The 10,647-nt window shown below is 42.9% G+C and overlaps 1 pseudogene; it reads right to left on the bottom strand.

Annotated features, from left to right (window-relative positions):
• Positions 1-9,815: 9,815 nt before the first annotated feature.
• LOC100423237 (protein lin-28 homolog A pseudogene) lies at positions 9,816-10,425 on the bottom strand (annotated as a pseudogene).
• Positions 10,426-10,647: the final 222 nt, after the last annotated feature.

The raw sequence follows: 10,647 nt of genomic DNA, 5'->3' as shown, positions 1-10,647 counted from the left end.
GCAACCAAGAGAGCCCTAACTCATACATCATTCAAGTTAGTACATTAGTATTATGATCCTGCTTAAATACCATGCACATGAAATAAAACCTTCATTAACTGCCAATGAAGGTTTTATTTCACTAGCTATTCACGTGCATATGAGTATAGATATATAAAAATAAAATGATAGGCTTTTAATATGTATTTTTAAATACCAATTTCTACTAACTAATCTTTGAAATGTGTCACAGTTGACGTGAGCAGAATAGGATATATTATTTATTAAAATATCTTTACAAAATAGAATTGCTGCTACTGGTCCACTCTGCTCATGGCTTTGTCTCAATACTCAAATCAAAACCAAGTTTTAACAAGGACAAATTAAAGTGCACTTTCCTGTCAGGAATCAAGACAAAGAAAATTATGAAAAGCACAGGTTCAGGATTGGTATGAAATATAGACATAGACGTAGATATTTATTTAATGTCTGTTATCTTTACATCATCTTTAACAAATTTTGAAATACTTAACTTTTTAAAAAACAAAGAGAATCTTAAGTTAGGCTGCCTGGATGTAATTTCTAGTTATCCCACTTCCTACCTGGCTGTCCTTGAGCAATTGCATAATCTCTTTGTTCCTCAGATTCCCCATTTATAAAGTGGGAATAATAATAGTACCTGGTATGTCAAAGACATATTTGTACTCCCACGTTCATTGCAGCATTATTCATAATAGCCAAGACATGGGAATTACATTAGTCTGCTTTCATATTGCTATAAAGAGCTACCTAAGACTGAGTAATTTATAAAGGAAAGGAGTTTAATTGACTCACAGTTCAGCATGGCTGGAGAGACCTCAGGAAACTTACAATCATGGCAGAAGGCAAAAAGGAAGCAAGGCACCTTCTTCACAAGGCAGCAGGAAGGATAAGTGCTGAGCAAAGGGGAGAAGAGCCCTTTATGAAACCAACAGATCTCATGAGAACCCACTATCACAAGAATAGCATGGGGGAAACCACCCCCATGATTCAATTACCTCCAGCTGGTTTCTCTCTTGACACATGGGGATTATGGGGATTATAATTCAAGAGGAGACTTGGGTGGAGACACAAAGCCTGACCATATCAGGAATCAAACCTAAGTGTCCACCAACGAATGAATGGATAAAGAAAATGTGGTATATATGTATACACAATAGAATACTATTCAGCCTTAAAAAAGAAGGAAATTCTGCCTGTAATCCAAGCACTTTGGGAGGCCAAGGCAGGCAGATAACGAGGTCAAGAGATGGAGACCATCCTGGCCAACATGATGAAACCCCACCTCTACTAAAAATACAAAAATTAGCCAGGCGTGGTGGCATGCACCTGTAGTCCCAGCTACTTGGGAGGTTGAGGAAGGAGAATCACTTGAACCCAGGAGGCGGAGGTTGCAGCGAGCCAAGATCACGCCACTGCACTCCTGCCTGGAGACAGAGAAAGACTCCACCTCAAAAAAAAAAAGGAAATCCTGTCATTTGCAATAACATGGATGAACCAGAGGACGTTATGTTAAGTGAAATGAGCCAAGCACAGAAAGACAAGTAGTACCATATGATCTCAATTATATGTGGAATCTAAAAAGTCAAACTCATAGAAGCAGAGAGTAGAATGATGGTTACCAGAGGCTAGGGAGTGGGAACATGTTGATCAAAGGATAGAAAGCTTCAGTTAAACAAGAGAAGTTAGTTCAAGAGATCTATTGTACAACACGATGACTATATTTAATAACAATGTATTGTACTCTTAAAAATTGCTAAAAGGATAGATTTTAAGTGTTCTCACCACAAAAAAAGAGTATGTGAGGTAATATATATGTTAATTACCTCAATTTAGCCATTCCACAATGTATAGATATTTTAAAACAAAATATTATACAAAATATATAAAATTTTTATTAGTGAAAACTATATATTTATATTTAAAAAACTATATATGATAGTGCTTAGAAAAAATTTGAAAACATTGCCTGGCATGCCATAGTGTCATATAAGAACACTTTTTATTTTCATTATTTTAATATATTATATAATATGTAGCAAGAGCTTATGTAACTGAGTAATCAACTCATTTATTGCTATAATTTTTTTTGTTTTGTAACGAAGTTTTTAATTATTTAAATGCTTCTTAGAGTCATATTCTTAAACACAGCTTATGTGATTAGTTCCTTTTTTTTTTTTTTTTTTTTTGAATCAATATAGTTTTTTGAACAGGCAAAAGCTGGACGCATTCCCAGAATTGAAACAAGACAAGGATGCCTACTCTCACCATTCCTATTCAACATAGTGCAGGAAATCCTAGCAAGAGCAATCAGTCAAGAGAAAGAAATAAAAGGCATAGAACTAGGAGAGGAAGTCAAATCATTGCTCTTCACTGAGGATATGATCCTGTACCTAGAAAACCCTAAAGACTCTGCCAAAAAGTCTCCTAGAACTAATAAAATGGCTTCAGTAAAGTTTCAGGACATAAGATCAATATGCAAATAACTAGCATTTCTGTACACCAATAATATTCAAGCTGAGGGCCAAGTCAAGAATACAATCCCATTTACAATAGCCATAAAAAAATATCTAGGAATACATCTAACCAAGAAGGTGACATATCTTTATGAAGAGAACTAAAAAACAGTGCTGAAAAAAATCATAGATGACATAAATGGGAAAACATTCCATGCTGATGGATTAGAAAAATTAATATCATTATAATGTCCATAGTACCCAAAGCAATCTAGAGATTAAACATTACTCCTATCAAGCTACCAACATTATTTTCCACAGAATTAGAAAAACTATTCTGAAATTCATATGGAACCAAAAAGAGGCTTGAATCTGAAGCAAATAAAAAAAAAACAACAAAGCCAGTCCAGGCACGGTGGCTCTCCTGTAATCCCGACACTGTGGGAGGCTAAGGCAGGTGGATCACTTGAGGCCAGGAGTTCAAGACAAGCATGGCCAACATGGAAAAACCCTGTCTCTGCTAAAAAATACAAAAACTTAGCTGGGCATGCTGGTGTGCACCTGTAGTCCCAGCTACTGGGAGGCTGAGGCACAAGAATTGCTCCAACCAGGGAGGCAAAGTTTGCATTGAGCCAAGATGGCACCACTGTACTCCAGCCTGGGTAACAGAGTGAGACTGTATCAAAAAAAGAAAGAAAGAAAAAGAACCAAGCCAGAGGAATCACATTACCCAACTTCAAACTATACTACAAACCTACAGTAACCAAAACAGCATGATACTGGCACAAAAACAGACACACAGAGGACCTAGAAATAAAGGACCTAGAAATAAAGCTGCACACCCACAACCAACTAATCTTTGACAAAGTCAACAAAATAAGCAATTGCAAGAAAACAAAAATTGAAAGATGGGATCTAATTAAAGAGCTGCTGCACAGCAAAAGAAACTATCTACAGAGTAAAAAGAGCCTACAGAATAGGAGAAAATATTCTCAAACTACACATCCAACAAAGGTCTAATATCTAGAATCTCTAAGGAACTTTAATCAGCAAGCAAAAAACAACCCCATTAAAAAGAGGGCAAAAGACATGAACAGACACTTCTCAAAAGAAGACATATGAGAGGCCAAAAAACATATGCAAAAGTGTTCAACATCACTAACTAGACACAAATCAAAAACACAATGATACCATTTCACACCAGTCAAAATGGCTACTATTAAAAAGTCAAAAAATTACAAATGTTGGTGAGGTTGCAAAGAAATGAGAATGCTTATACACTGTTGGTAGGAATGTAAATTAGTCCAGCCACTGTGGAAAGCAGTTTGGAGATTTCTCAAAGAGCTAAAAATAGAACTACCATTTGACCCAGCAATCCCATTACTGGGTGATATGGTTTAGCTCTGTGTCCCTACCTAAATCTCACCTTGAATTATAATCCCTATAATCCCCACATGTCAAGAGCAGGACCAGGTGCAGGTAATTAGATCATGGGGGCAGTTCCCCCATACTGTTCTCATGATAGTGAGTGACACGTCTCAGAAGATGTGATGGTTTCATAAGTGTCTGGCATTTCCCCTGCTTGCACTCATTCTCTCTCCTGCCACTCTGTGAAGAGGTGTCTTCTGCCATGATAGTAAGTTTCCTGAGGCCTCCCCAGCCATACGGAACTGTGAGTCGATTAACTCTTTTCTTTATAAATTACCCAGTCTTGGGTATTTCTTCATAGCAGCATGAGAATGGACTAACACACTAGATATCAACCCAAAGGAAAATAAATCGTTCTACCAAAAAGTTACACGGACTTATATGTTCATTGCAACACTATTCACAATAGCAAGGACATGGAATCAACGTAGTGCCCATCAATGGTGGACTGGATAAAGAAAACGTGGTACGTGCACACTATGAAATAGTGTCATGGGGCAGGATGGTCTAGACAGCAGGGGGATGAAGCTTCCCCTGGTTTTCAGGGTTGAAGCTTCCCCCCACCTACTCCTGAACACATCAGGTGCTGGAGCACCTGTGTTCCCATGAGAGCAGCGTGGGCCACACTTGACTTCAAAAGTCCCTCCAGGCTTGACTAAGTACACCAGTTTCATTCTGAACATGCTACTCTAAAACACATCCCTGCTGAACCACAGGAGGATCAGATACTGTGAGCTTCTGGCCTGTTGATGCTCAAGAGCCAGGGCATGCAGGGAAGACTCCAGAACTCCTAACTCTTGCTAACCTTACATCTGGGATTCTTACACCCTCAGCTGAAGAACTCGATGAATTTCAACTTTGAAGAGGTTTTTCTAACACTTTGTCATTTCAACCAGATTCTGCTAAAGTCCTCTGAAATTGGGGAACTGAAAACCAATTACTTGGATCACAGTTGCCTGTGAAATCTGCAAGGACCTGCTGCCAGGGCTCATGAAACTCCAAAGTATGGGCCGGGCGCGGTGGCTCAAGCCTGTAATTCCAGCACTTTGGGAGGCCAAGACGGGCGGATCATGAGGTCAGGAGATCGAGACCATCCTGGCTAAAACGGTGAAACCCCGTCTCTACTAAAAAATACAAAAAACTAGCCGGGCGCGGTGGCGGGCGCCTGTAGTCCCAGCTACTCGGGAGGCTGAGGCAGGAGAATGGCGTAAACCCGGGAGGCGGAGCTTGCAGTGAGCTGAGATCCGGCCACTGCACTCCAGCCTGGGCGACAGAGCGAGACTCCGTCTCAAAAAAAAAAAAAAAAAGAAACTCCAAAGTATGGCACCTTGGCATGCGGACTACCCTGACCCAGAGGAGACTAGAAGGCCTCAGAAGCCAGGTCTTTGTTCTTCCCTCCTGGTTCCTGTCCCCTTTTCTCCCCGAAAGGGAGTCACAGAAACCAGAATTCTTTTTCCCCAAGGCAGGTCATAGAAACTAGAACGCCTCTCTCCCAAAGCCAGCCATAAAACCTAGCAAGGTCACTCTCTCCCTTCTCCTGGAAGACCCTCATTCCCAAGGGGTCCTGCCTGATACCCAGGGGAAGGGGAATTGTACAGAGTGGCCTTGCTGGGTTTCCCCACTCCATCCATCACCGTTAGGCCAGATCCTTTGAGTCCAATCACATTTCTGCATGACTGTTCATTCATCAAACCTAAATATAAAAATAAAGGTTTTCCCTGGGGAAAAAAAAAAGAAAACATGGTATGTACACACTGTGGAATACTACGCAGTAATAAATAAAAAAAGAATGAAACCAATCATGTCCATTGTGGCAATGGATGCAGCTGGAGGCCATTATCCTAAGCAAATTAATGCAGAAACAGAAAACCAAATACCACGTGTTCTCCCGTATAAGAGGGAGCTAAATATTGGGTACACATGGACATAAAGAGGGACACAATAGATACTGGAGACTACTAGAGGAAGGAGGGAAGAAGTGGGGTAAGGGATGAAAAACTACCTAGTGGATACTATGCTCACTACCTGGATAACGGGTTCAGTTGTACCCCAAGTCTCAGCACCATGCAATATACCCTTATAACAATCCTGTACATGTATACTCTAAATCAAAAACAAAAGTTGAAAGTTTTTTTTAAATGAATACAGTTTTTACTGTATTGTTGGCTGAACACTAATAATTTTCATCTGTCTGTTTTAAATGTATCTAGCTTTTGGTGTTTTAGGATTTTTTTTTTTTTTTTGTGGAGAGAGTACAAGCGCAGGCTTCTCACATGCATACATTGTGTCGTGCTGAAGTCTGGGCTTTTAGCATACCCATCTTCTGAATAGTGAACGTTGTACCCAATAGGTAATTTTTTTGAGCCTGACCCTCCTTTTACCCTCCCACCTTTTGTAATCTCCCGTGTCTTATTTCACTCTGTAGGTCCACATGTACTCATACTGTTTAGCTCCCACTTACAAGTGGAAACATGCAGTATTTGACTGTGTTTCTGAGATATTTCAGTTAGGATAATGGCCTCCAGTTCCATTAACTAAAATATTCATATATATGTTATATGTCTGAACTTGCTAACTTCTTGGTGGGAAATTTGAGTGTTTTATAATATATTAGAAATTTTAACTTCTGAATTTTTTTGACAGTTTGAGTACCAATAAGTCTTTATTCATTGTATTTTCCCAGGGAAAGGAGAAGGGAAAGGAGAAGGGAAGCATGTGTTAAAAAAAAAAAAAAAAAAAAAAAGATTAGAAAATGGAAAAGGAAGCACCCAGTACAGCAAAGTCAACCATCAAATAAACACACCCCAGTGATGGGGTCACCAAAGCCCAAAGGGGCTCAGTCTCCTGCAGTTCAGGAATGAGGGAAAGGGATCAGGAAAAGAACAGACAGGTGCAGGCTTTCCTACCCTCCTTCCCCATAAATTCAAGATTTTACACAAAGCTTCGGTTTCTAGCAGTAAACATGGAGTTATATTTGTTCATCTCCTATCAAACAATCTTGGGGTCACTTTGACATAAGTTTATAGCACCTGCATAGAAGTTCCTGAGTGACTTGGATATACATTCATATTCTCTTTCTTGGCCTCCTGACCCCAGTTTCTACATGGAAGGCTCCCAGTTGCATCTCATTACTTTAGGATTAAAAGTTAAGTAGGTTTGATCCGTCCAAAATACAGCAGTGTCTTTTTTTTTTTTTTTTTTTTTTTTTTGAGATGGAGTCCCGCTCCGTCGCCAGGCTGGAGTGCAGTGGCGTGATCTCAACCCACTGCAACCTCCGCTCCGCCTCTCCTCACCCAGCCCAAGCAATTCCCCTGCCCCAGTCTCCTAAGTAGCTGGGACCACAGGCATGTGCCACCACATCTGGCTAATCTTCTGCATTTTAGCAGAGACGGGGTTTCACCATGCTGGCCAGGATGGTCCCAAACTCCCAAACCCATGATCTGCCCACCTCAGCCTCCAAAAGTGCTGGGACTACAGGTGCGAGCCACCGTGCCTGGGCTACAGCAGTGTCTTAAGTGTTTGGCATGTTACATCAAGGAATGGTCGGCCCAGCAGGGTGGCTCACACCTGCAATCCCAGCACCCTAGGAGGCAGAGGCAGGCAGATCACCTGAGGTCAGGAGCTCAAGACCAGCCTGGACAACACAGTGAAACCCTATCTCCACTAAAAATACAAAAATTAGCTGGGTGTGGCGGGCACCTGTAATCCCAGCCACTCAGGAGGCTGAGGCAGGAGAACCACCTGCACCCAAGAGGCAGAGGCTGCAGTGAGCCAAGACCACACCACTACACTCCAGCCTGGGCAACAGAGCAAGACTCCAACCAAAAACAAAAAAGAAAGAAAGAAATGGTAATGGTCTTGACTGTTGAGAACAAGGGATGGAGGGTTTTCCTAGCTTCTTCAGGATTTTTGCATACATCATTTAAGAGTGGTGGAGACGCTCCAAGCATTAAATGTGTATGTGTGTGGGTGTGTAAGTTATCTTTTGGGGATGAACAGAAAAGAGGGCAGGGTAAAAGACAAGTTTTTAGGACAGAAGATCTGGTCTAACAGGTAATAGGGGAAGGAGACTACAAAACAAAGGATGGTTCAAGATCCCCACTCTAAGAAGAGGGCCCCCCAAACTAATGTTTCAGACCTTGTTGCCTGGTACAGAACCTTCTGTCAAAGATGCTTTGGCTACTTTTCTCTCAACACAAAAAGAAGTTTGTAAACAAAACCCCCGAAGAACACAGAGAAAGACTAATACATTATATTTACACAAACTAGGCCACCTAGCAATCACCAACTTAGTGAAATCCCATAAAACCCAGATAAATACAGTAATTAGAGGTTGCGGGGGGGGCAGCATTTCGGGGAGACAGGAACCCAGGATCAGACACACACCACAAAGCATTCTATTGCATTTGTCCCGTTTCAACACAGTGAGGTAAATTTGTGGTGATCTCACAGCATATAAACGAAACCCCCTTTTTCTCCTTTAGCTACCGTGACACTATTAATCACTACTGCAGCAGGGCAGGACACAGGCCCAGGCACCACAAAGCCCTCGTTTATGTGTCTCCCTGGAACCTGAGAATTTTGAAAGGTTAAGGATACCTTACTACATATATCTATCCCTCAACAGTACAGGATTAAGTACAGGGGTATTGGTCTTAAAACGTATCCTCACCAACTCCAGTTTTACGAACACACATACCCTGTCGTGCATAGTAGGCCTAGCCTAATCTGGTGAAGAATGGATCTGGGATGTAAAGCACATCCTGTGCCCTAGGATTAGATAACCCTCACCTAATCTTGGCTCCCTCTCTGGGCCTTTCAGCTGGCCCAGCCTCTCCTAGCCCGTGTACCACCATTTCCTGTTTAGACTAATTCTCAATCTTCCAGTAGGAGGCAATCAAGTCATGGGACAACCCAGTTAAAAACCTAGTCTCCCCTAAAACATGTTCAAGGCAGAGGGGGTTTCAAGAGGATACTATGGCAGAAAAGCCAGCTCTCATTGGCAGAAATGAGGTAGTTCAATAGTCTGTGCACTCCAAGTAATCGCTCTCCACAGTGGCAAAAACGAAAAGTAGTCCTGCTGAGCAGACCTGGAGCTGCTGCTCTCTTCTCACAGATTGCTCACGCACCTGAGAACACAGTGCAGGAAATGAGGGCCGTAGACTAACATATACAAAAATACAAAACCAGAATATTTATATTAAGGAAAAAAAAGTTAAAATGCACAAGATACACCATTTGCACACAGTTGACATCCTGGAGAAAGTGGGACCCAAGGTGCAGTATCCAAGAGAGCAAATAAAATCACATTGGCCTAGAATGGGGTGGGGGTAAGCATAGGTGGAGCAGGTCTGCAGTTGCTCCCCCAAACATCCTTTTTGCCATCATCACTATCCATTGCTTGGGACAGTTGCCAGCACCCTATCCCAAAAGTGGGTATGAGGATACAAGATGTGAAAAAAAAAAAAAAACACTGCCTTACTCCTGAGCGATTTCCTTTCACAGAATGTAGTGGCTAGGCTCCGTGAATCTGGTCTTATCCTTAATCATTTCACTCTGGCATGGGAATTATTGCATATCCTTCTTCAAAAGGAAAACAACTTCCCTATCCAGGCCACTTTCAAAAGCTGGAAACTCTGGAGATGGAGCCTCAGATAAAGCATGCAGGTTGTAGGGTGATTCCCACGTCCTGGTTGCCCCCAGAACTCCCACTTATATTTGGACAGAGCATGGTTGGAGCTCCTTTGACTCACCCTTTCCCCCAACAGAGGGAAGAAAGGGTGACGGTGTGAACCCCAGTCTGAGACACATGGCAGTGCCAAGTACCCCCAGTTCACTCTGTTCCCACTTTCTCCACTCTGCCTGCTCCTCAAAACTCCCTGATAGCAAAGAATAGCCCCCACCCATTGTGACTCAATTCTGTGCCTCCGGGAGCAGGGCAGGGCTGTGGATTTCTTCCTCCCCACAGTAGGTTGGCTTTCCCTGTGCGCTAGGGCCCTGCTGGGCCTTCAGCGGACATGAAGCTACCGTATGACTGATGCTCTGGTAGAAGTGGCATTTCTGGGGCTGGGGTGGCAGCTTGCATTCCTTGGCATGATGGTCTAGACCTCCACAGCTGCAGCACCTGACGTCCGATCTGCGCTTCTGCATGTTCTTCCCCTTTGGCCACCTCTCACTCCCAATACGGAACGCCCCACTAGGTCCGGTGACACGGATGGATTCCAGACCCGTGGCTGACTACTTAAAAGGTAGTCAGCCTCACCCTCCTTCGAGCTCAGGAAGCCTTTCAAGTGCAGCTTACTCTGGTGCACAAAGACGTCCACTAGGGGTTTGAGCGCGACCCGGGCGCGGGCGGTCATGGACAGGAAGCAGAACCCCATGCGAACGCTGAACCACTTACAGATGCAGCAGCTGAGGCTCGTACGCCGCCCGCCCGGGCCGCATCTTCCCGCGCCTCCTCGGGTGCCTCTTCTGCTGCCTTGGCGCAGCCACCTATAAACTGCTGGTTAGACCCTGAGCCCATGGTCCTCAGCTAAGCCCGTGGCTCCGGGCCCTGGTCAGGCAGCTACTGGCCCCAGAGAACTCCGAAGGCCAACATCTGAATTTACTAGAATCCTGATTGTTAAGTATATACTGTCAGGTACAAATTTGTTTACAGAGTTCATAGAACAATGCTGAATTTACCAGACTTAGTATTTTGCTGCAACTAGAAGCTCCAAGGGTTAAGAGGAGGCATGGTTGATCC

This window comes from Macaca mulatta, chromosome 12 (genome assembly GCF_049350105.2).
Source record: "Macaca mulatta isolate MMU2019108-1 chromosome 12, T2T-MMU8v2.0, whole genome shotgun sequence".
NCBI classification, from domain to species: domain Eukaryota; kingdom Metazoa; phylum Chordata; class Mammalia; order Primates; family Cercopithecidae; genus Macaca; species Macaca mulatta.
The sequence above is the reverse complement of the archived record's forward strand: the minus strand, read 5'-3'. Positions and strand labels throughout refer to the sequence as shown.